Source organism: Ranitomeya variabilis, chromosome 3 (assembly GCF_051348905.1).
Source record: "Ranitomeya variabilis isolate aRanVar5 chromosome 3, aRanVar5.hap1, whole genome shotgun sequence".
Taxonomy (NCBI): Eukaryota; Metazoa; Chordata; class Amphibia; order Anura; family Dendrobatidae; genus Ranitomeya; species Ranitomeya variabilis.
In genome coordinates, this window is record NC_135234.1 from 462,259,848 (window position 1) to 462,286,191 (window position 26,344).

The 26,344-nt window shown below is 42.3% G+C and overlaps 1 protein-coding gene across 1 annotated transcript in view; it reads right to left on the reverse strand.

The window, feature by feature from the left end:
- The window catches only part of CHST10 (carbohydrate sulfotransferase 10), a 64,087-nt gene that overhangs the window by 17,030 nt on the left and 20,713 nt on the right, over window positions 1-26,344 (reverse strand). The window lies entirely within an intron of this gene.

Genomic DNA, 26,344 nt, shown 5'->3' on the forward strand with positions numbered 1-26,344 from the left:
AGCGCACATTTCACCACACATACACCAACCTCGCCACATAAAAGTCAAATCACAAAAGTCGCCGCTCAAAACTCGCCACGCGCAAAACTCTCCACATGCAAAACTCGCCACACGTGCAAAACTCACCTCATGGAAAACTCGCCACACGCAAAACTTGCACACGCAGAAAAATTGCCACATGCACAAAAGTTGCAACACATGCAAAAGTTGCCTCACACAAAACTTGCACATACTCAAAAGGCAACACAAATAAAACTCGCCACGCGCAAAACTCGCCATGCGTAAAACTTGCTGCACACAACTTGCTACACTAACCTGTCACATGCAACTCGACACACAAAAAGTTGCTACACGCATGTCGCCACACAAAACTCATCTCACAAAAGTCGCTACATGCATGTCGCCACATGCAACTCAACACACACAACTTGACACACGAAACTCGCCCTAAAACACACACAAGTCTGGTATTATCCTTCAAAAATAAAAATCTGATTAATAAGCTGACAAACTACAAGAGCAACAAATGTACCATATAGGAATCCGGCAGCTGTCAGTCACATGACCAGTCTATTATGTGTATGTGTGAGCTAATATATACTGCCAGTGGGTGGGCTTACTGTTGGCTGGGGATTTATCAGGCTGCCAATTTAGCTTACAAATACTGAGGTAAAAATACTGACCAAATAACGTGTGAACGAGGGCTAATACAGGAGGAGATGACATACAGATATACACTCACCGGCCACTTTATTAGGTACACCTGTCCAACTTCTTGTTAACACTTAATTTCTAATCAGCCAATCACATGGCGGCAACTCAGTGCATTTAGGCATGTAGACATGGTCAAGACAATCTCCTGCAGTTCAAACCGAGCATCAGTATGGGGAAGAAAGGTGATTTGAGTGCCTTTGAACGTGGCATGGTTGTTGGTGCCAGAAGGGCTGGTCTGAGTATTTCAGAAACTGCTGATCTACTGGGATTTTCACGCACAACCATCTCTAGGGTTTACAGAGAATGGTCCGAAAAAGAAAAAAAATCCAGTGAGCGGCAGTTCTGTGGGCGGAAATGCCTTGTTGATGCCAGAGGTCAGAGGAGAATGGGCAGACTGGTTCGAGCTGATAGAAAGGCAAGTGACTCAAATCGCCACCCGTTACAACCAAGGTAGGCCTAAGAGCATCTCTGAACGCACAGTGCGTCGAACTTTGAGGCAGATGGGCTACAGCAGCAGAAGACCACACCGGGTACCACTCCTTTCAGCTAAGAACAGGAAACTGAGGCTACAATTTGTACAAGCTCATCGAAATTGGACAGTAGAAGATTGGAAAAACGTTGCTTGGTCTGATGAGTCTCGATTTCTGCTGCGACATTCGGATGGTAGGGTCAGAATTTGGCGTAAACAACATGAAAGCATGGATCCATCCTGCCTTGTATGGAGCATCTTTGGGATGTGCAGCCGACAAATCTGCGGCAACTGTGTGATGCCATCATGTCAATATGGACCAAAATCTCTGAGGAATGCTTCCAGCACCTTGTTGAATCTATGCCACGAAGAATTGAGGCAGTTCTGAAGGCAAAAGGGGGTCCAACCCGTTACTAGCATGGTGTACCTAATAAAGTGGCCGGTGAGTGTATACTATATACAGGAGGAGATGACACACAGGTATATACTATTTACAGGGGAGATGACACACAGGTATATACTATATACAGGAGGAGATGACACACAGATATATACTATATACAGGAGAGATGACACAGGTATATACTATATAGAGGAGGAGATGACATACAGGTACATACTACATACAGGAGGAGATGACATACAGGTATATACTATATACAGGAGGAGATGACACACAGGTATATACTATATACAGGAGCAGATTACCTACAGGTATATAGTATATACAGGAGGAGATGACATACAGGCATATGCTATGTATAGGAGGAGATGACATACAGGTATATACTATATACAGGAGGAGATGACACACAGATATATACTATATATAGGTGAGATGACACACAGGTATATACTATATACAGGAGATTACATACAGGTATATCTAATATATAAAGCTGAATGTGTGTATGTATGTATGTATGTATGTGTATATGTCCAGGATTGGCATCTGCACCGTCACAGCTACAGCCACAAAATGTTGCACAGTCACACGTCTGGACCCCGAGAGCGTCATAGGCTATGTTGTGAGGTGAAATTTTAACCCCGCGCGTTCCAATTCACCAAACAATTTTGCCCCTATCTACATAATGGGGAAAAAGTGAAGGGAAAAGTGTTGGAGAAAAATTGACAGCTGCCAGATGTGAACAATGGGGACTTAAAGAATGAGAGCGATGGCGCCAAAGAGTATATACCGTACAGTTGCTAAGGTGGGGCCCCGACATGGGATACTCACCACACACAGGGATATGAACACACACACAAAATGCGCCACACACTACCACGTGCTTGAACACATATACGACCCTCAGCGCACATTTCACCACACATACACCAACCTCGCCACATAAAAGTCGAAACACAAAAGTCACCACTCAAAACTCGCCACGCGCAAAACTCGCTACATGCAAAACTCGCCATATGCAAAACTAGGCTCACGCAAAACTCGCCACACGCAAAACTCGCCACACGCAAAACTCGCCTCATGGAAAACTCACCTCATGGAAAACTTGCACACACAGAAAAATTGCCACATGTACAAAAGTTGCACCACATGCAAAAGTTGCCTCACACAAAACTTGCACATACTCAAAACGCACCACACATAAAACTCGCCACGCGCAAAACTCGCCATGCTCAAAACTTGCTGCACACAACTTACTATACTAACCTGTCACATGCAACTCGACACACAAAATGTTGCTACACGCATGTCGCCACACAAAACTCATCTCACAAAAGTCACTACATGCATGTCGCCACACGCAACTCAACACACACAACTTGATACATGAAACTCGCCCTAAAACACACACAAGTCTGGTATTGTCCTTCAAAAATAAAAATCTGATTAATAAGCAGACAAACTACAAGAGCAACAAATGTACCATACAGGAAATACGGCAGCTGTCAGTCACATGACCTATTATGTGTATGTGTGAGCTAATATATACTGCCAGGGGGTGGGCTTACTGTTGGCTGGGGATTTATCAGGCTGCCAATAGCAACCAATCACAGCTCAGCTTCTATTTTGCTACAGTTAATTAATCTGAGCTCTGATTGGTTAATATAGGCAACAAAGACATTCTCAGTATAACAAAGCTAATATATGTTGTGAAATTCTTCTATTAGCTTAGTTTTTGCCTTTTAATAATTACATTTCTATCTATTTGTTTTGTGGTTTTTGTGTGCAGAATAAATTTTTGTTAACACATTCTATTTTGCTAACAGCAGTCATTAACCCGGGCGAAGCCGGGTAGTACAGCTAGTAATAAATATATTAAAATAAGGCAAACAAGACCTCATTGTAAAAACCTGCAACACTCAGTTTTTTGAAAACTACAATCAGAACGTTTATTACCCCTTTATGTGCTTCACAGGAATTAATGCAAACTGGAAAAAAAATTAAATTAAATTTTTTATCCTAAAAATTATTTTCCGTTACAGCACAAACATCAGAAGGGAAGGAGCGCCATATTGGAGCTTCAGGGTGCCATGTCACATTGGCAAGGCCCTCCAATAAGTGATCAGATTTTACAAACTACACCCCTCATTAAATTCAGCTAGGGGTGCAGTGAACATGTTGACGCTACAAGCTTCTCACAAAATTTTACAGTATTGTAGGGTGAAGAAAAAATAATTACATTTTTACCGCTAAAATATTGTTTTACCCCCGACTTTCCATTTTCACAAAGGCAAATAGGTGAAAACGTCCCCATAATTTGTTACACAATTTATCCTGATCGTGTCCATACCCCATATGTGGCTGTACAGTACTGTTTGGCCACACAGCAAAGCTCGGGAGGGAAGGAGCACTAAATAGGCTCTGCTGGAGCACAGATCTTCCAAGAATAGTTTGCAGACTCCATTTGCAGAGCCTCTAAAGTCCCAGAACAACAGAAACCCCCTCAAATGACATTTTGGAAATTACACCCCTCAGGGAATGCATCTATATTGGTGTTGTGATTATTTTGACTTCAGAGGCATTTTACAGATCCAAGTACGCAGTGCTTGTAGAGTGAAAATTGCAAATATGCCATTGTATTACCCAGTTCATTATACAAAGCTCATGCTTCTGGAGTCACGCACCCCTTAAATTAAGTGGGCTCTCCACACTACAAAAATGTCAAAAGTGGACACTAGTTGTAATTTAAGCACACTGCGAGTGTAGATGTCGCTGGATTTCTTTTGAGGGAAGGAATATTACTTTTCCAGGGCCCTTGTGCTACCAGTAACACGCAAACCCCTACATTTCCATTAACAGACCTAAATGGGGACTTTTTGTGGGTTGATTTAAAGCTTTTGTTACTATTTTGGCATACACAACATTTTGGATCACTTTTAAAAGATATGTTTACATTTATCCTGAACTCTACACTGAGTACTTACCGTATATACGCGAGTATATAGTCTAATTATACTCACCTGTTCCTGGCGCGGTCCCTGCAGGTCCCTGATTTCCCAGCACCGCAGCTTCTTCCTGTACTGAGCGGTCACATGGTACCGCTCATTACAGTAATGAATATGCGGCTCCACCTCCCATAGGGGTGGAGCCGCATATTCATTACTGTTATGAGCGGTAAAGGTGACAGCTCAATACAGGAAGAAGCTGCAGCGCCAGGGAACCAGGGACGGCGCCAGGAGCAGGTGAGTATAATGGGGAGGGGGATCGCTGCGCGATAGTCACCTTTCCTCATTTCAGTGCCGCTCCGTCTTCAGTGTCTTCCGCAGTGACGCTCTGGTCAGAGGGCGCGGTAACGTGGTTAGTGCGCGCCCTCTGCCTGAACGTCAGTGCAGAAGACGCTGAAGACGGAGCGGCGGCCGGAACGAGGAAAGGTGAATATTGCAAGTGCTGGGGGCCTCAGCGACGAGAGGTGAGTATGTGATTTTTTTTATCGCAGCAACAGCAAATGGGGCAAGTGTCTATATGGAGCATCTTATGGGGCCATAATTAACGTTTGTGCAGCATTATATGGGGCAAGTGTCTATATGGAGCATCTTATGGGGCCATAATTAACTTATGTGGAGCATTATATGGGGCAAGTGTCTGTATGGAGCATCTTATGGGGCCATAATCAACTTTTGTGCAGCACTATATGGGGCAAATGTGTCTATGTGGCATCTTATGGGGCCATTACTAACCTTTATGCAGGATTATATGGGGCCATATTTTAATATGGAGCATCATATGGGGCCCATCATAAACTTTATGGAGCATTATATGGGGCTCTTGATTCAATATCAATATTCAAAAACACAACCTACTAATGTCTCAATTAATTACTTTTATTGGTATCTATTTTTACTTTTGACATTTACCGGTAGCTGCTGCATTTCCCACCCTAGGCTTATACTCGAGTCATTAAGTTTTCCCAGTTTTTTGTGGCAAAATTAGGGGGGGTCGGCTTATACTCGAGTATATACGGTACATCTAAAATCTCTGAAGTGCGTAATTGAAATGGAACCCCCGATGGATTCGTTCACTACAATAAAGTAACACCGTCACTTTGGGCTCTGTCTGGCCTCTGTTCAGCGGTGTCAGTCTTTTCAGAGGTGCACGAAACTGTGGTCAGCGCGCTTTATTGCTTGCCAAAAAAAACTGACACCACCAGAACATGGGCTGATCAAAGTCCAAAGTGACTCCATCTGCCTCATAATAGGGAATCTTCGGTCGGGGGTTCCTTCTGAATCACACATTTAAGAGATTTACACAGAAACCCCAATGTCAGTACTCAGCGTAGAATGAAGGATAAATGTGAGCCGAGCCTTACTGCGATCTTTGGGAGGCAGAAGTCAATGGACAAAAACGCACAGAGAATTTACATGCTGCAGATTATTTTCTGCACCAAATCTGAAAGCCACAAATAAGCAACGTGTGCATGACACTTCAGTGCATGACACTTCAGGTTACTCATTCACTTTCCTGGTATCAGTATTGTTTCAGGTTTATCTACAAAATCTGCAAGGAAAAAGTGCACCAAATCTACAATGTGTGCACACAGCCTTAGGGTACTGTCACACAGTGGCACTTTTGACGCTACGACGGTACGATCCGTGACGTTCCAGCGATATCCGTATGATATCGCTGTGTCTGACACGCAGCAGCGATCAGGGACCCTGCTGAGAATCGTACGTCGTAGCAGATCGTTTGGAACTTTCTTTCGTTGCTGGATCTCCCCGCTGTCATCGCTGGATCGTTGTGTGTGACAGCGATCCAGCGATGCGTTCGCTTGTAACCAGGGTAAACATCGGGTTACTAAGCGCAGGGCCGCGCTTAGTAACCCGATGTTTACCGTGGTTACCAGCGTAAAAGTAAAAAAAAACAAACAGTACATACTTACATTCCGGTGTCTGTCCCCCGGCGTTCTGCTTCTCTGCATTGTGAGCGCCGGCCGGAAAGCGAGCACAGCGGTGACGTCACCGCTGTGCTCGCTTTCCGGCTGGCGCAGACACAGTGGAGAGAAGCAGAACGCCGGGGGACAGACACCGGAATGTAAGTATGTACTGTTTGTTTTTTTTTACTTTTACGCTGGTAACCACGGTAAACATCGGGTTACTAAGCGCGGCCCTGCGCTTAGTAACCCGATGTTTACCCTGGTTACCCGGGGACCTCGGCATCGTTGGTCGCTGGAGAGCTGACTGTGTGACAGCTCCCCAGCGACCACACAACCACTTACCAACGATCATGGCCAGGTCGTATCGCAGGTCGTGATCGTTGGTAAATCGTATAGTGTGACAGTACCCTTATTCTTCAGGTAAGTACAATTACAGAGATACCATATTTATAGGTTTTTATGTTTTGCTGCTCTACACAAAAAAATTGATAGAAAAAAAATTGTTTTTGCATTGCGATATTCTGAAGGCTATAATTTTTTTTATTTTTCCACTAACGGAGCTAAGTGGGGGCTTGTTTGTTGTTGGATGAAATAACTTTTTCAGCAATGCCATTTTAATTTTTATACAGTGGCTTGCGAAAGTTCTCTCTCCCCTGGATTTTTAACTATTTTGACACCATGTTAAGTGTCACATGGTCAGTATATACACACACACACACCTTTTCTGAAAGGCCACAGAGGTTTCAACGCCATTAAGCAAGAGGCACCAGCAACCAAACACCATGAAGACCAAGGGGATCTCTAAACAAGTCAGGGATGGGTTATAAAAAAATATCCCAGTCTCTGATGATTCTCTGGAGCACCATCAAATCCATCATGATCAAATGGAAAGAACATGTACCACAACAAAAATGACAAGAGAGGGCCGCCCACCAAAACTCTCAACTCTCATGCCGGGCAAGCAGGGCATTAATCAGAGAGGCAGCACAGACACGAAAAGGGAACCCTGAAAGAGCTGCAGAGTTCCCAGAGACTGGACTATCTGTCTATACGATCACAATAAGCAGTACACTCCAGAGAGGAGTGCTTACACAGAACAATTGTAAGGCTCGTTTTGAGTTTTCCAAAAGACATGTGGGAGACTACCCAAATGTATGGAGGAAGGTACTTTTTTTTCAGATAAGATCAAAATTGAACTTCTTGGCTACAAAGGTAAACGCCATAAAATAAAGAAGGCACGCTAGCCGAAACGCGCGTAGGGGTGGCGCCGCAGGTCTGAGGTATTTATGCTCTAATAACTTTAACTATTGTCCTGTATTTTTGCTTGGATGTTTTTGCTGGACGCTTCTTACCAGCTTAGTGTTACGTATTTCATGGATCACTAGCACACTTGTATTTACTATAAGGACGGTATCTTTTGATTAAAGCATGTTATTTTCCTCTCACCTGCGGCTCTGGTGTAGCTGTCACCGTTCAGAGTATCTCCCAGTAATTGTTGTAATTTTTTAATTGTGTTTTTCCAATAAAGATGTCTTTTTGATATGATCCCTTTCAGTGCAATGTTTCTATATAGGGTTTATTCAAAGGTAAACGCCATGTCTGGCACCAAAACACCGTTCATCACCCCAAAATCACCATCCTCACAGTGAAACATGGTGGTGGCAGCATCATGCTGTGAGGATGTTTTTCAGCAGCAGAGACAGGGAAAATGGTCAGAGTCGAGAGGATGATGGATGGTGTGAAATACAACAATATTCTTGAGCAAAACTTATTTCAGTCTGTCAGTGATTTGAGACTGGGACAGAGATTCATCTTCCAACAAGACAAAGACCCAAAGCATACTGCTGAAGCAATACTCGAGTGGTTTAAGGGGAAATGTGTAAGTGTTTTGGAATGACATAGTCAAAGCCCAGACCATAATCCAATTGTGAATCTGTGGTCAGACTTGAAATTGCTGTTCACCAGAGGAAACCATCTAACATGAAGGAGCGGGAACATTTTTGCCTTGAGTAGTGATGGGCGAACCCCCCGATGATCGGGATTGGCGGGTTCGCCCCGAGTTTTCTTTTTTAAAGTTCGAGCTCAGGGCTGGAGATGATGCGAACTAGCATCCGAACCCCGAGCATGGACTTTACAGATATGGGATGGGGCGGCTGAAAAACAAAGCATAAAATTAATAATAAACATTATAATTATACTTACCTGTCCAGTGACGCGTCCTCCTGTCCTGCTGTCTCCCGGCAGCATCTGCTTCCAGGGCCGCTCATTAACTTCCGGCGGTATTCACTGCACTCGCCGGCTTTTTCCGGTAGTGTTCGGAACCTTGTGACCGAACACTATGTTCGGTACGGGTCCAGAACTTTACAGTTCGGGTCGCCCATCCCTAGCCTTGAGAAACGGACAAAAATCCCAATGGCCAAATGTGGAAAGCTCACAGACATTTAGGGTATGTGTCCACGTTCAGGATTGCATCAGGATTTGGTCAGGATTTTTCATCAGTATTTGTAAGCCAAAACCAGGAGTGGGTGCTAAATGCAAAAGTGGTGCATATGTTTCTGTTATACTTTTCCTCTAATTGCTCCAGTCCTGGTTTTGGCTTACAAATACTGATGAAAAATCCTGACCAAATCCTGATGCAATCCTGAACGTGGACACATACCCATATCCAAAGCGACTTGAAGCTGTAATTGCTGTAAAAAGGAGGCTCTGAATTAATGCACTCAAATCAATGAAATTCTACGTTATGAGGTAGCAGAACACAAAAAATGCCAGGGGGAGGGGATTAATTACTTTCACAAGCCACTGTACATCATATGTCAGGAAGAAAAAAAAACATTATATGTACATTATTGTATATATATTTTTACTTGTCTTTTTTTCTGCTGACATAAGACGTATAGGGCTTGTTTTTGCTGAACAAGCAGCATTTTTTAACTCTTTGGAAATGCCACATCATAAAAGTCAAGATTCAGTAGCAGCATTTGGATTAATTAAACAATACACACAATTGCTTATTGCTTTCATGTGCGTAAATGTTTGCAGTCCTGTCTAGTTGCAGAGGCGAACCATCTGCCAGAAGATATGAGAAGATTATTTCTGATCTTATTATGGGAAACAAAAGCCACAGTCCTGAAGCAAGCAGAACATATTGCTTAGCTGCTAAAGATTTACTGCAGTGCAGAGCTGCTATTGAATCCACATGTTCTCCGCACTGGCTGTGCATATGGCACTGTCCATACGGAGCAGCAACATGTCAATGGATTTCAGGATTGCCAGTCACAGTTGGGTCATACCCATTTAAAAAGCACCAAAGACATTAGAACACGTTTGACAGATAACATGTTTTTGTATCTGGTTCAAAGTTAAAATTTAGAAATAAGGCTCCTTTGAAACAGTTTGCCACATGATGGCTATCCTCTAACCATTGCGTTCTACATTGCAAAATACAGAATCCACCTGGATCCTGCTTGAAAACAGGAAGAAATCCTGCCTCTTTTTGTGTCCAGTTTAATGGGAATTTTGTGCGACAAAATTAGCCTCCTCTATCAGACGACTGCGTCTAGTACTTGTGCAGTTTTAAAAACAGACAACACAATGCCCCATACAAGTCAAAGGAGCTGGTCATGTTTATTTATTAGAGAACTTTAGGAAAACCACAAATCATACAGCTTATCTTCAAACACCATTGCGATTATCGTTTCACTGCCGACATCAGTATATCACAGAACAATGGGCGATAAGCTGATGACAGGTTCCCCCTGAGGGTACGTGAGTACACTCACTCCAGATCAGTGTTTCTCAACTCCAGTCCTCAAGACCCACCAACAGGTCACGTTTTCAGGATTTCCTTAGTATTGCGCAGGCATTAATTCCATCGCCTATGCAATACTAAGGAAATCATGACCTGCTGGTGGGTCTTGAGGACTGGAGTTGAGAAACACTGCTCTAGATATAGATTACCCTATTTTTCGGACTATAAGGCTATGTGCACATGTTGCGGATTTTGCTGCGGATCCGCAGAGTTTTTGCACCAAATCCGCAAAGAGTGATCAGGCAATGTTAATTAGTGGAAATCCAGAATTGGTATGCACATGTGCGTAACATTCCGCACTGATTCTCAGAGTTTTATTTTCCGCAGCATGTTCTTTTTGCGGATCTGCAGCATTTCTGCACCCATTGACTTACATTGAGTCAGTCAAATCCGCAGCTAAACCGCAGGTGTAAAAAGGTCTGCAGATTAGCGTGCCAAAAATGATGCAGAAAGGAGGAAGAGTGTGTGGGCAGAGACTATGTGTGAGAATATGTGCAGGTGTGTGTGTGTGTGTGGGTGTGTGGGTGTGGGTGGGTGGGTGGGTGTGGGTGTCTGCGCGGCTGTGTGTAGCTAGGCATTGTCTCATGGGACTACTGCTCCCATCCGGCTATGTCTGCCATCACATATAACAGTGACAGCATGAGCCAATGATGGGGCAGTAGTCCCATCATCTGACGACTGTGTTCAAGTGTAAAAAAAAAAAACAAAAAACATTTACATATTCACATACACACTCATACTCACTAGTGATGAGCGAGTATACTCGGGTGTCCTCCGAGTATTTTTTAGTGCTTGGAGATTTAGTTTTCTTTGCCGCAGCTGAATAATTTACATCTGTTAGCCAGCATAAGTACATGTGGGGGTTGCCTGGTTGCTAGGGAATCCCCACATGTAATCAAGCGGGCTAACAGATGTAAATCATTCAGCTGAGGACACCCGAGTACACTCGCTCATCACCAATACTCACCAAACACCTAATTACCCTAATAACCCGATCCGCAGCAAATCCGCAACGTGTGCACATAGCCTTAGGAGTCAAATTGCAGCTTGCCAAATACAGCTGAGAAAACATATGCAGATCTACATGGCCTCATTGAATAACATTGGTCAGAGTGCAATCCTTTTTTTACTGGATTGCACTTGTCTGATTTATGCCTATGCTCATGTGGGAGAGCCCTTAGTATAACAATTTTCACTCACTTTTCAAAAAACAAAAATGTCATGTAATATATCACTTTAAGGATGTTCTAAATGTATTCCTGGTTATTTGTTCTAAACAAAATTGACCCAATGATAAACGAGCACTTGCAAGCTCTTATGCTAAACAATGAGATCACACTATAAAATAGTTAGGGGATAATTAAGCAAATGTGGACCATATATCCAAACGATAAACAACATCAAGCTTAGACAAAAGCAATAACTTGCTAATCGGGGCCCGATCTCTAAAGGTTTTGTTCTCACGATTAGCTTTTTGTGAGTTTTTTTTACGTTGCGTATTTTTGCTGTATGTTAAAACACAGCGTCTTATAGTTCTAGCAGAGTGGATGGGATTTATAGAAATCTCATGCCCACTGGGCTTGTATTTACTTAGAGTAGACTGATGTTTTTCAAATATGCATGTTTCCAATCCGCAACATGTCAATTTCTCTTGCGGGTACACAGAGTTTTCTGTGCAGATTTTTCCCATAAACTTGCATTAGATACCAAAAATTTGCAAGTAAAATTTGGAAGGACTGCCGGGGGCTCTGGCCTTTCACAAAATGTCAGCAGAGCCCCCCACCCCACAGCAGCGGGGGACACAGCGCAGCACCTCACCACCACCGGGGACACAGTGCAGCACCACCAATGAGACACCGGCAGCGGCATGCCGATAAGGGGCAAAAAAGTGCATCTTATAATCCGAAAAATATGGTACATCAATAAAGTTGTCAAACCCAAATCCCAGGAAGTATCAAAAACAGAGCAGATTATTTAAAAACCTGACACACCAAACAGGCAAAAAAAGTAGAGTAAAAAAGCGATAAAAATGTATGTTAACCCCTTCCCGACCTGTGACACCACGTAGGCGTCATGAAAGTCGGTGCCAATCCGACCTGTGACGCCTATGTGGCGTCATGGAGGGATCGCATCCCTGCAGATCGGGTGAAAGGGTTAACTCCAATTTCACCCGATCTGCAGGGACAGGGGGAGTGGTACTTCAGCCCAGGGGGGGGGGGGGGTGGCTTAACCCCCTCGTGGCTACGATCGCTCTGATTGGCTGTTGAAAGTGAAACAGCCTATCAGAGCGATTTGTAATATTTCACCTATGAAAATGGTGAAATATTACAATCCAGCCATGGCCGATGCTGCAATATCAATCGGCCATGACTGGAAACCCTGATCTGCCCCCCCCCACCGCCACCGATCGCCTCCCCAGTCCTCCGTCCTGTGCTCTGCTCCCCTCCGTCCACCTGTCCACTCCCCCCGTGCTCCGATCCCACCCCCCCGTGCTCCGATCCCCCCCCGTATACTTACCGAGCCTCCCGATGTCCGTCCGTCTGCACCATGGGCGCCGCCATCTTCCAAAATGGCGGGCGCATGCACAGTGCGCCCGCCGAATCTGCCGGTCGGCAGATTCGTTCTAGGTACATTTTGATCACTGTGATAAAACCTATCACAGTGATCAAAATAAAAAAAATAGTAAATGAACCCCCGCTTTATCACCCCCATAGGTAGGGACAATAATAAAAATAAAGAAAATATATTTACTTTTATTTTTACACTAGGGTTAGGGTTAGAACTAGGGTTAGGGTTAAGGTTAGGGCTAGAATTAGGTTATGTGCACACGCTGCGGATTTCGCTGCGGAACCGCAGCATTTCCACAGCGGTTTCCCATAAGTTTATAGTACAATGTAAACCTATGGGAAACGAAATCCGCAGTACACATGCTGCGGAAAAAAACGCGCGGAAACGGTTTATATTCCGCAGCATGTCAATTCTTTGTGCGGATTCCGCTGCGGGTTTACACCTGCTCCAATAGAAAACTGCAGGTGTAAACCCGCAGCGGAAACCGCACTAGAAATCGCGATAAATCCGCAGTAAAAACCGCAGCGGTTTTGCACTGCAGATTTATCATTTCTGCTGCAGAAAATTCCGCAATGGAATCCGCAGCGTGGGCACATACCCTAAGGCTATGTGCACACGGTGTGGATTTGGCTGCGGATCCGCGGCCGATTGGCCGCTGCGGATTCGTAGCAGTTTAACATCAGGTTTACAGTACCATGTAAACCTATGGAAAACCAAATCCGCTGTGCCCATGGTGCGGAAAATACCGCGCAGAAACGCTGCATTGTATTTTCCGCAGCATGTCAATTCTTTGTGCGGATGCCGCAGCGTTTTACACCTGTTCCTCAACAGGAATCCACAGGTGAAATCCGCACAAAAAGACGCTGGAAATCCGCAGGTAAAACACAGTGCAATTTACCTGCGGATTTTTCAAAAATGGTGCGGAAAAATCTCACACAAATCCCAAACGTGGGCACATAGCCTTAGGGTTAGGGTTGGAATTAGGGCTAGGGTTGGAAACAGGGTTAAGATTAGGCTTGTGGTTAGGATTATGGTTAGGGGTGTGTTTTGGTTAGGGTTGTGGTTAGGGGTGTGTCGGGGTTAGGGTTGTGATTAGGGTTATGGCTAGAGTTGGGATTAGGGTTAGGGGTGTGTTGGGGTTAGTGTTGGAGTTAGAATTGAGGGGTTTCCACTGTTTAGGCACATCAGGGGTCTCCAAAAATGCAACATGGCGCCACCATTGATTCCAGCCAATCTTGCGTTTAAAAAGTCAAATGGTGCTCCCTCCCTTCCGAGCCCCGACGTGTGCCCAAGCAGTGGTTTACCCCCACATATGGGGTATCAGCGTACTCAGGACAAAAAGGGCAACAAATATTGGGGTCCACTTCTCCTGTTACCCTTGTGAAAATAAAAAAAATTACTTACTAAAACATAAGTTTTGATGAAAGAAAAATGATTTTTTATTTTCACGGCTCTGCATTGTAAACTTCTGTGAAGCACTTGGGGGTTCAAAGTGCTCACCACATGTCTAGATAAGTTCCTTGGGGGAGTCTAGTTTCCAAAATGGGGTCACTTGTGTGGGGTTTCTACTGTTTAGGCACATCAGGGGCTCTGCAAACACAACGTGACACCCGCAGACCATTCCATCAAAGTCTGCATTTCAAAACATCACTACTTCCCTTCTGAGCCCCGACGTGTGCCCAAACAGTGGTTTACCCCAACATGTGGGGTACCAGCATACTCAGGACAAACTGGGCAGCAACTATTGGGGTCTAATTTCTCCTGTTACCCTTGTGAAAATAAAAAGTTGCTTGCTGAAACTATTTTTAAGGAAAGAAAAACTATTTTTTATTTTTCACGGCTCTGCGTTATAAACTTCTGTGAAGCACTTGGGGGTTTAAAGTGGTCACCGCACATCTAGATTAGTTCCATGGGAAGTCTAGTTTCCAAAATGGGGTCACATGTGGGGGAGCTCCAATGTTTAGGCACACATGGGCTCTCCAAACACGACATGGTGTCCGCTAACGATTGGAGCTAATTTTTCATTCAAAAAGTCAAATGGCGCTCTTTCCCTTCCAATCCCTGCCGTGTGCCCAAACAGTGATTTACCCCCACATGTGAGGTATCAGTGTACTCAGGAGAAATTGCCCAATAAATTTTAGGATCCATTTTATCATGTTGCCCATGTGGAAATGAACAAATTGAGGCTAAAAGAATTTTTTTGTGAAAAAAAAAGTACTTTTTCATTTTTACGGATCAATTTGTGAAGCACCTGGGGGTTCAAAGTGCTCACTATGCATCTAGATAAGTTCCTTGAGGGGGTCTAGTTTCCAAAATGGGGTCACTTGTGGGGGAGCTCCAATCTTTAGCTACACAGGGGCTCTCCAAACGCGACATGGTGTCCGCTAAAGATTGGAGCCAATTTTTGATTGAAAAAGTCAAATGGTGCTCCTTCCCTTCCGAGCCCTGTTGTGCGCCCAAACAGTGGTTCCCCCCCCCCCCCATATGGGGTATCGGCGTACTCAGGACATAATTGTACAATAACTTGGGTTCCAGTTTCTCTTTTTACCCTTGAGAAAATAAAAAAATTGTTGCTAAAAGATCATTTTTGTGACTAAAAAGTTAAATGTTCATTTTTTCCTTCCATGTTGCTTCTGCTGCTGTGAAGCACCTGAAGGGTTAATAAACTTCTTGAATGTGGTTTTGAGCACCTTGAGGGGTGCAGTTTTTAGAATGGTGTCACTTTTAGGTATTTTCAGCGATATAGACCCTTCAAACTGACTTCAAATGTGAGGTGGTCCCTAAAAAAGTGGTTTTGTAAATTTCGTTGTAAAAATGAGAAATCGCTGGTCAAATTTTAACCCTTATAACTTCCTAGCAAAAAAAAATTTTGTTTCCAAAATTGTGCTGATGTAAAGTAGACATGTGGATAATGTTATTTATTAACTATTTTGTGTCACATAACTCTCTCGTTTAACAGAATAACAATTCAAAATTTGAAAATTGCGAAATTTTCAAATTTTTCGCTAAATTTCCATTTTTTTCACAAATAAATGCAAAAATTATCGACCTAAATTTACCACTAACATGAAGGCCAATATGTCACGAAAAAACAAACTCAGAACCGCTAGGATCCGTTGAAGTGTTCCTGAGTTATTACCTCATAAAGGGACACTGGTCAGAATTGCAAAAAATGGCCAGGTCATTAAGGTCAAAATAGGCTGGGTCATGAAGGGGTTAAAGAAACGCACATAAAAACAATGAAAAACTGCAAGTAACCTAATTTAAACAAAAGGTGCAGAAATTCTGCAGCATCAAAAATTCGTCAACAGCTCATTGTGGGAAAGTAGCCTTAGACATCCTAGAGTTCAGAAAATCTGGCTCTGAAAAGCCCCATCATGAGTTGAGCGTATGTGCGCATTTTTGACCTCCGCTTCATTCATTGTCTATAGCACTACCAGGGAAAGTGGAGAAGAATGGCAACAGCTAGGCAATATAATGACAAAATAATCTACTATATAATTGTCACTTCCGTCTTTCTGTCTGTCTGTCACGGATATTCATTGGTCGCGGCCTCTGTCTGTCATGGAAATCCAAGTCACTGGTCGCGGCAAAACGGCCACGACCAATCAGCGACGGGCACAGTCCGGCGGCAAAATGGCCTTACTCCCCACAGTCAGTGCCCGCTCCATAATCCCCTCCAGTCAGCGCTCATCACACAGGGTTAATGGCAGCGGTAACAGACAGCGTTATGCCGCGGGTAACACACTCCATTACCGCTGCTATTTACCCTGTGTGTCCCCAACTTTTTACTATTGATGCTGCCTATGCAGCATCAATAGTAAAAAAATGTAATGTTAAAAATAATTAAAAAACAAAAAACCTGCTATTCTCACCCTCCGTAGTCCGCCAAGCCGCACGTGGCTGCTGCCATCTTCCGTTCCCAGAGACCGCTAAGTTTTCTGGGTAATTTCGCAATGCTTCCTGGGAACGGAAGATGGCGGCAGCCACGCGCGCATCGCCAGAGCTTCGGTGGATCCCGGTGGGTGAGTATATCACTATTTTTTATTTTAATTATTTTTTTTCAACAGGGATATGGTGCCCACACTGCTACATACTGCGTGGGCTGTGCGATATACTGCGTGGGCTGTGCGATATACTGCGTGGGCTGTGCGATATACTGCGTGGGCTGTGCGATATACTGCGGGGGCTGTGCGATATACTGCGGGGGCTGTGCGATATACTGCGGGGGCTGTGCGATATACTGCGGGGGCTGTGCGATATACTGCGGGGGCTGTGCGATATACTACATGGGCTGTGTGATATACTACATGGGCTGTGTGATATACTACGTGGGTTGTGTTATATACTGCGGGGGCTGTGCTATATACTACATGGGCAGTGTTATATACTGCGTGGGCTGTGCTATATACTACGTGCCCTGTGTTATATACTGCGTGGCCTGTGTTATATACTACGTCGCCTGTGTTATATTCTGCGTGGCTGCTATATACTGCGTGGGCTGTTATATAGTACGTGGGCTGTGTTATGTACTGCGTGGCCTGTATTAACGCATCGTGTATTCTACAATATGTATGTATGTATATAGCAGCCACATAGTATATAGCACAGGCCACGTACTATTTGTCTGCTATATACTACATGCCTCCTATATACAACATGGCCTGTACTATATACTATGTGGTTGCTATATACATACATACATACATATTCTAGAATACCCGATGTGTTAGAATCGGCCCACTATCTAGTGTGATTTATATTTAACCAATTCTAAACTAGTGCGTAATAGGCTGCCTTGGCTAGCAGTCCAATTACACGCCTGTCTATTTTATCTTTGTCATTTAACCGGGAGCCTAGCTATAAACTAAAGTCAGGAATTAGATCTAATACACATCAGCAGCTTTTCCATTCGCTTTCAGTGCGCGTCAATACACTTGTGAATTCATGAACACCCCAATGCTGAATGTTTATGTCTTGATTCAAAATTTTAACATTTACTATAATAAATTTAGGGTTGTGGCGCTTTTCAGTGACTATTCAGAAAAGGCCGAATTCACAAGTCCATGAGACACAGACTGTGCTCGGAGAGTGAGGCTGCCGTCACACTAGCAGTATTTGGTCAGTATTTTATATCAGTATTTGCAAGCCAAAACCAGGAGTGGGTGATAAATGCAGAAGTGGTTCATATGTTTCTATTATACTTTTCCTCTAATTGTTTCACTCCTGGTTTCGGCTTACAAATACTGATGTAAAATACTGACCAAATACTGCTAGTGTGACGGCAGCCTAATACAGAGTATCCTGGTCTGAGATAACAGCTTCCTATATGGGGCAATTAGCTTAGGCCAGGTGACCCAATGGTCAAGCAGAGGATTGTCATCCGAGAATGTTACGTGTTTCTCATAGGAGAAAGATAGGTCAGGAGACCCACCAACTATGCCGAGCATAGTCGTCCATGTTTCTCAGCCGTGTGAATTAGGCCAAGAGGATATGCACATGTCATGCTTTTGCAACATTTTTTACCATGAAAAAGGCAGCATTTTACTGATATCTGAAATCTCATGCACATGGTGCTTATTTTATCCTTGCAGATTTGAAACAGTTTCACATCTGCAGTATGTCAAGTCTTTCAGCTTTTTGATACAGCAAATTTCTAGACAACAAATGTGCACATACTCTAAGGTTGTCGTGTGTATACTTGAAGAATAACACTATTTCACCGACTCCCTCATAGACATGGCTCATGTTTAAGTGATAAATTTACTGTAGGGTCATTCCATGTCAAGTGGACCAGTGGTCCCCACTCGACCTTCTCCGATTTTGCTGAAAATTTATAAGGATGTACATGTATGTTTGAAAAGAGGTTCTGTAAATTTTTAGGGCCAGATCTCAAATACATTGGGCACTGTTGACCTTTCACTGGTTCAGCTAAGAGGATTTTGCAAACTTTGGCACACAGCCATTAGAGTTCTATACTGCATATGATGCTGAAATTTGGCATACTAGCTCAACTTTTGCTGCTAAACACGATAAAATTACCGGCTATGACAAAGCAATATTTCGGCCACAATTTTGTGTCAAAGTAGCTTGAAAAACGCGTTGCATATAATTTATGCCAAACTTTGCCCATATAGAACTCAAGACCAAAAACCAATAGTAACTGGTGCTTTGCCCTGTACACCAAACATCTACATGAATTTGCATTGCTGCAATATCACGGTCAAAGCATATGTATTTGTGGAAATATTCACACCCACATATGATGAAAAACTTAAAAAAAAAACGAATTTTACCTATTTTTAGGTCCAATTTCTCAAAAAGGGTACCCCTAAAATATATTAATTCTGATATCATTAGAAAGAGCACATTTTTCTCTACAAGGATCATTGGTTTTTTTTTGGGAGTCTCTCAGTTTAAGAAATGAAAAATGCCTCTGAACATGGTGTTATTTCAGCTTCTCTGAACCGATTACGGTATGTTGCAAATTCAGCAACAATTCCAGACCACTTAGACTGAACATTATGGCTTGGGAACCAACAAAAGATACCCAAAATTAGGCTTGGGATCCTAGGCAAAGACACCCACCCTCAGGCTTCGGAACCTGCGATAAAGAGACCGCCCGAGGCTCGCCTTGCACGGCTATCGGCCATGGCTCCTAGGTGATGGGGCTGCCAATTCTCAAAAGACAGCATTATTACAACTCTTAATAGGATTATAATACCAATTCTTAGCGAATTGGTTGTGGTATAACCACCATGGACCAACGCAAGGGTTTGAATAGTGCAGTTACCATTCATTGCGTATTAATAAATAACACCATGTTCAGTGGCATTTTTCATTTCTTAAACTGAGAGACTCCCAAAAAAAAAAAACAATGATCCTTGTAGAGAAAAATGTGCTCTTTCTAATGATATCAGAATATATTTTAGGGGTACCCTTTTTGAGAAATTTAACCTAAAAATAGGTAAAATTCGTTTTTTTTTTAAGTTTTTCATCATATGTGGGTGTGAGAATTTCCACAAATACATATGCTTTGACCGTGATATTGCAGCAATGCAAAGTCATGTAGATGTTTGGTGTACAGGGCAAAGCACCAGTTACTATTGGTTTTTGGTCTTGAGTTATATATGGGCAAAGTTTGGCATAAATTATATGCAACGCGTTTTTCAAGATACTTTGACACAAAATTGTGGCCGAAATATTGCTTTGTCATAGCCGGTAATTTTATCGTGTTTAGCAGCAAAAGTTGAGCTAGTATGCCAAATTTCAGCATCATATCCAGTATAGAACGCTAATGGCTGTGTGCCAAAGTTTGCAAAATCCTCTTAGCTGAAGCCGCAGGCTTGGTGGAACCTCCAGTGAAAGGTCAACAGTGCCCAATGTATTTGAGATCTGGCCCTAAAAAATTACAGAACCTCTTTTCAAACATACATGTACATCCTTATAAATTTTCAGCAAAATCAGAGGTCGAGTGGGGACGATTTTTAAAACTGGTCCACTTGATGTGGAATGACCCTGTAGTAAAATGGTGACATCATGCTTTTAATTTTTTTTTTATACAATAATCAGGCCATTTAAATATACCTTATGTTCTATTTATTGGAAAACAACTTTAGAACAAAAAAATGCATATTTACAATTTATTATACACTCTACAGTAAATGGAAAAAAAAGTTTTCAACAAAAACGTACTGAATAGCATTTGTGCAGTCTATGAATTTGTTCTGAGAATTAGTATCGCCTCCCTCAGATCCTCCTTTATTGGTGACCTCAAATCTGACGTAATTATTTTAAGGCTAGAGAACAACCTATCTACACTAACTTGGGCTGGTAGCAAAGCAGTAACCACATGGGCAACATCTCTAACAATTTCAGGGTATAAAGGAATTGCCTTGTGCAGAGTCAGTTTTGATGAAAGACTGACCATATTTCAGCAAAATATTTCACTTGCTCTCAAAGAAGTAGAAGCGTTCAATCTGTTTTCTATGGGAGTGGAATCTTTTTACCTGCAGCAACGCTTTGCCTGCTCCACGTCAAATACTTGTCAAAATCAATCTCCTCATCTGATGAGGATGAAGGAACGGCGGCAGCAGCAGCACTGGCAGGGCCCGAGTCCTCTTGCTCTTGGCCGTCCTGTAGCCCACTCATCCAAACTGCTACCTCAATCAGAGCTTCTTTTCCTTTAGTAAGCTGTTCATCGTGCAGCAATATACGATGACTCGGGTCCACATAAACAGCAGCCAGAAGAATTTTATTTTCTAATAGCAGTGTCTCTCTCCGTTTCATTGAAGCGGCAATGCCATCTGCGATTAAACCTCCTCTTCGGGACAGGCAAAACAACAAGTTCTTCCACTCCTTATAAAAATGCCAGGAGGTAAATCCTCAGCTTGTAACTTTTTAGTCACTGTAAATGGGTGATGAAGCAATTGCTTCAATTCAGCCACCGGTGTCCATTGACCTTCATGTAGTGTTACCTGAGGGTTGGCCATATCTTCCAGGAAGGGTTTCGGCTCAAGCAATCGCTCAATCATTAAATAGGTGCTGCCCCCCCAGTGGCTTGATCCACAATTGCCCCTTTTCCAGCACGTTTCTTCAAGATGGAATCAATTTTAGGGGTTCTGGCAGCAATAGCCAATTTCCTTACTTTGCTAATCAGAGTTCCAGCATGTGCCTCTTGCAGCATCTTATTGCCAGCTGCAGCTTGTGCACAACACAGCGCATGTGATGAACAGGAAAGAGGTGTGAAGCAGCTTCAACAAGATCATCTAATTGTAAATAATCATTTGGCTGTTCTTCTGTAGTAATATCTGTTTGTTCCTCCGTTATGGTAACAGGACTGTAGCCTTCCATTTCCAACATACTGAATGTGACATGTTCTTCTAGCTGCTGTTCACCATTATTCTCATTCATTAGTTTAATTGTACTTATGTTTAAAGCATTATCACTAGCAAGAACCTGTTCTTTTTTTGAGTTCATAATCTTGCAGAACTTTTTCCACTAAGGTCTGGAGAAACTGTCTGCTGTGATGAGCTTTAGTATCTTTTACTGCCAGTGTCTTAGTAACAATTTTTTTGTTCTCACAAACATATCGAACATTGATAGCAAAATAGTTAACTCTTTGACGTGTGCAGGCATCCATTTTAAGAAATACAAAGCGTCTCGAGAGTCTTTTTAAGATCTTCCTTTTGGTTAAGGGCTTCTTCAATCACTAATTTTCTAATACTTTCTCTTTACAGAGAAACACCAAGTTTGCGAGCTATTTCTCCCTCCATTAAGAGCTGTTAAAGCTGTTCATGCAAATAATGATAATGGTACACAGGCCTTTACAACAAGCTCGATGAGCTGTCTTTTAAACACATCTGCTGTCATTGTTACAGAAACATTGTCACTTACAAAATATCTTGTAACTGACGTTTGAGATGCTCTGTCCTCCTCCTTTACATGACAGGAAGTGCTGGTCTCTGGTTTCTTGGTGTTGCTGTGATCTTTTTCAGTCCTAGCTTTGTAACTTCTGGGTGGCAGCGTTGTAAATGTCTTTTTAGATTGGAATCTCTTGAAGGAGCATTTTTACTACTGCCTGAGTATGCACTGATTTTGGCATCACAGCATTTGCTTTCATCTGGGTCATTTATACACTGACACACAAAATGTTTATTATCTTGAGTCACTGAAATGCTCAAATACAGCTGACTTCATAAGATGCTTCGTAGACATTTTGTAAATTCGCTCTCAGAATAATTTTGTCCTGTAAAAAAAATAAAGTATATTGTAATTCTTGCAAGAATAGGGAATCATGCACTGTATAATTTGGGATAGAAATAAAACAATCTTTGCATAAATCAATAGGACAGATGATGAGTATAAAGTTTGCAAAATGTGTTGTTAAATAGCTTTACTCTGAACTAACAATGTCAAGGCTTGACTCAACAGGGTACAGCTCACTAAATGCTTCACATAATATTTCTTCATAGTCTATGAAGAGGGGAGGAGGGAGGGAGCATGCTTGTGTTGAATCACATTCCAGAACACACACACACAAATATATATGTCCTCATCGATCCTGTTACTGTATTTCTGAATTTGAGATGAAAGGAAAGATTTTTTTCCCCTTATATTCTACGTATAGTGTATATAAGTCATCAGAGCAGCTAATTTCTCCAAACATGAGCTAAGAGGAAAAACAAACTAAAACATCAAGCATACAGAGACAACATATACTGCACTATTGATTTATGCAGTTTATTGAAAGTTTAGATATGCTTTAGGAAGTACTTACCTTCTTTAATCCTGCTTTCCTGTTCACTCCAGAAATTCTGAGATAAATGTAGGCTTTCCTTCCCTGTGTTTATTTTTTCCCCTCATCTGTAGCGGAGGAGCTTCACTACTTATGAACATAAACTGCAGCACAGATTCATCTCAGCTAAAAGTCTAGACCTTAGATCAGGGATAGGACAGACATTTATAGGACATTTCATAACCTTCCCAAATTCTTATGAAAAAAATATTCCCCACTGCATTGAACTACTGTACCCAATTTATTATACATTTTAAGAGTCGGTCCATTTTATACCGACTCCAACTCGGACTCCACGACTCCGACTCCTCAGCCCTGCCTCTCGAAAGACTTTTATAGGCAGTAGGTGTCAATTTGATCCCTCAGTAAAGGCAGATCTGAAGACACATTTGAGCATTTTGGAGTGAATAAGTGTAGGAAACAGGTAACGAGAAAGTGACTGGCAAGTGACAAAACAGGCATTTTTTTTTTTCTAAGATATATTGCCTTTGTTCTTTTGATTTATGAAGAAAGGCTAGTTACTCTTTAAAGGAGTTGTCCACTAGTTGGACAACCCAGTCTTATAGAAAAGTTGAGGGAGCATGCACGTGGCCTCCTGAGCTTCCAAACATTGCAGGGTAAAAACAACGATTTTCTCTAAACTCCTGAATGCAAACCACGAACTAGAATAGAACTTATTCAGATCTGTCATCACATTTAACCTGCACTCAGACAGGGAAGTTTACAACTTGTAACAGATTCCCTGCAGCAACTAAGCTGTCAGAATAAGGCTACTTTCACACTAGCGTCGGGCCGAGGTCCCCGACGCTAGCGTTGTCTCCGCCACACAACGGGGCCCAGCGGATGCATTTTTCCAGCGCATCTGCTGCCCCATTGTGAGGTGCGGGGAAGTGCGAGGAGGTGGGGGCGGAGTTCCGGCCGCGCATGCGCGGTCGGAAAAAGCGGACCGTCGGGAGCAAAAAACGTTACATGTAACGTTTTTTGCTCCCGACGGTCCGCCACAGCACGGCGCAACCATCGCACGACGGTTGCGACGTGTGTCATTGCGTCGCAAATGCATCGCTAATGTTAGTCAATGCAGAAAAAACGCATCCTGCAAGCACTTTTGCAGGATGCGTTTTTTCGGCAAAACGATGCATTGCGACGTAATGCAGTTAACGCCAGTGTGAAAGTAGCCGTGTTATGCACAGTAAACAGCAAAAACAAAGGCAGACAAGCAATTTCTTCAGGTAGGTCACACAGGACTTATGCACTGCATGCTATATACAGCACGAAATCAGACATACAAATAATTTGTAGTGGATTTAATTGTGAAAATGCTACAGATTAGAGCAGTTTATACGCTTGGCATTGTAAGTAGTGAAAATCCACAACATAAAATGACAAGGACGTTGACAATTTACAATTCATACTTTCCCTACAGAGCGTAAATTCTTATTGCATACACCCATGTTAAATTGACGTTCTATTTTTTTTTTTTTTAAATACTGTAAACAACAAAAATAATGTCAAACAAGTCGTTTCATAGGGTAGGGCAAGTGCGACTTACGCACCGAACGCTATCCACAGCAAGAAACCTGGAGATACAACCAAAGTGGATTTCATTGTGGAAATGTTGCAGATTATGGTAGCTTTAATCCTCTTCATCGCAAACTGTGAAATCTGAAGTGAAATTCCACACTATAAGAGCTCGCTCACATAACCATATTTTCGGCTCCAGTGCAGTTTAGGGAAAAAATAGAGCAATGTCATTCAATAGGGCAGTTCAGATGAGCCATTTTTCACTGACAAAATCTGTGTAAATTGGAAGAGACTCACCGATTCAAATCTATTGGTGTGCATGTGGTAAAAAAAATAAATATAATTGTATGCCATAAGGAGCCACAGAACCGCATCAGGTTTTTTTTACGGATACATTGTAATACTGTAACATAGGTAACTAAGTCTGGTAAATGATGAATAGCTGATGCTGTAAGAAATGGATTATACGGATGACAAGTGTGAAAAAAAAAAAAAACGTCCAATGTTCTGAATTAAACTCATAGATTTTTTTTTTTATGCTTGTGTGAACATACCCCAAGGCTAAGTTCCCAAGATGAGCATTGGTGAGTTCTAGGCACGAAAATATACAGCACATTGCAGTTCCAGGAAAGTGAGTGGAATTTATAGAAATCTCATGCTCTGTGTCTTATTTCTACTATGAAAACTGATCTGAGGTGTGATTTTGAAATCTGCAACATGTCAATATCTCTTGTGGTAAACACGCATTTTATGTGCAGATTTTCCACAAAGGCTTGAACGAGATGAGGAAAATAAACATATCAGCAGCACGGTGGGCAGCACGGTTAACACTGCAGCCTTGCAGCGCTGGAGTCCTGGGTTCAAACCCCACCAAGGACAACATCTGCAAAGAGTTTGTATGTTCTCTCCGTGTTTGCGTGGGTTTCCTCTGGGTTCTCCGGTTTCCTCCCACATTCCAAAGACATACTGATAGGGAATTTAGATTGTGAGCTCCATCGGGGACAGTGATGATAATGTGTGCAAAACTGTAAAGCGCTGCGAAATATGTTAGCGCTATATAAAAATAAAGATTATTATTATTATATCCACATTTTCTGCAGTGGAAACGCGTGCGCGCACACGCACACACACACACACGTAATCTGCACATGATTATAATAATAAAAAGTGTTATTAAAGCTAAGCAACAGTATGTCATTTTATTTAAAAGATTATCAACCAAAAGGAGAGAAGAGCTAAGAATCAAAAATGCAATTAAAAAAAAAATAAAAAAAGCAACAAAAAACACAAGTAAACTAATTCAGCAAATTAGTGCAGAAATCCTACAGCATCAAAAACTCACCGAATACTCATCATGAGAACTTGGGTCTAAAATGGCAGACAATTTTACATTGCATATTTTCTCAGCAGTGAGTAAATTATCTGTGTACATGCACTGTGTTAAATTACAATAGCAAATCACAAAACACACATAAATGGGGCAAGAAATACAAAATTGAAAATTTTTGTTAAAATAAAATCTTTAGCCAAAACACACAATCCAGGTCTAACACGTGTTAAAAAAAAAAAAAAAATAGAAATAAAATTGCAATCTTCTGTAATATATTTATTTTCCTTTAAATGTAGGG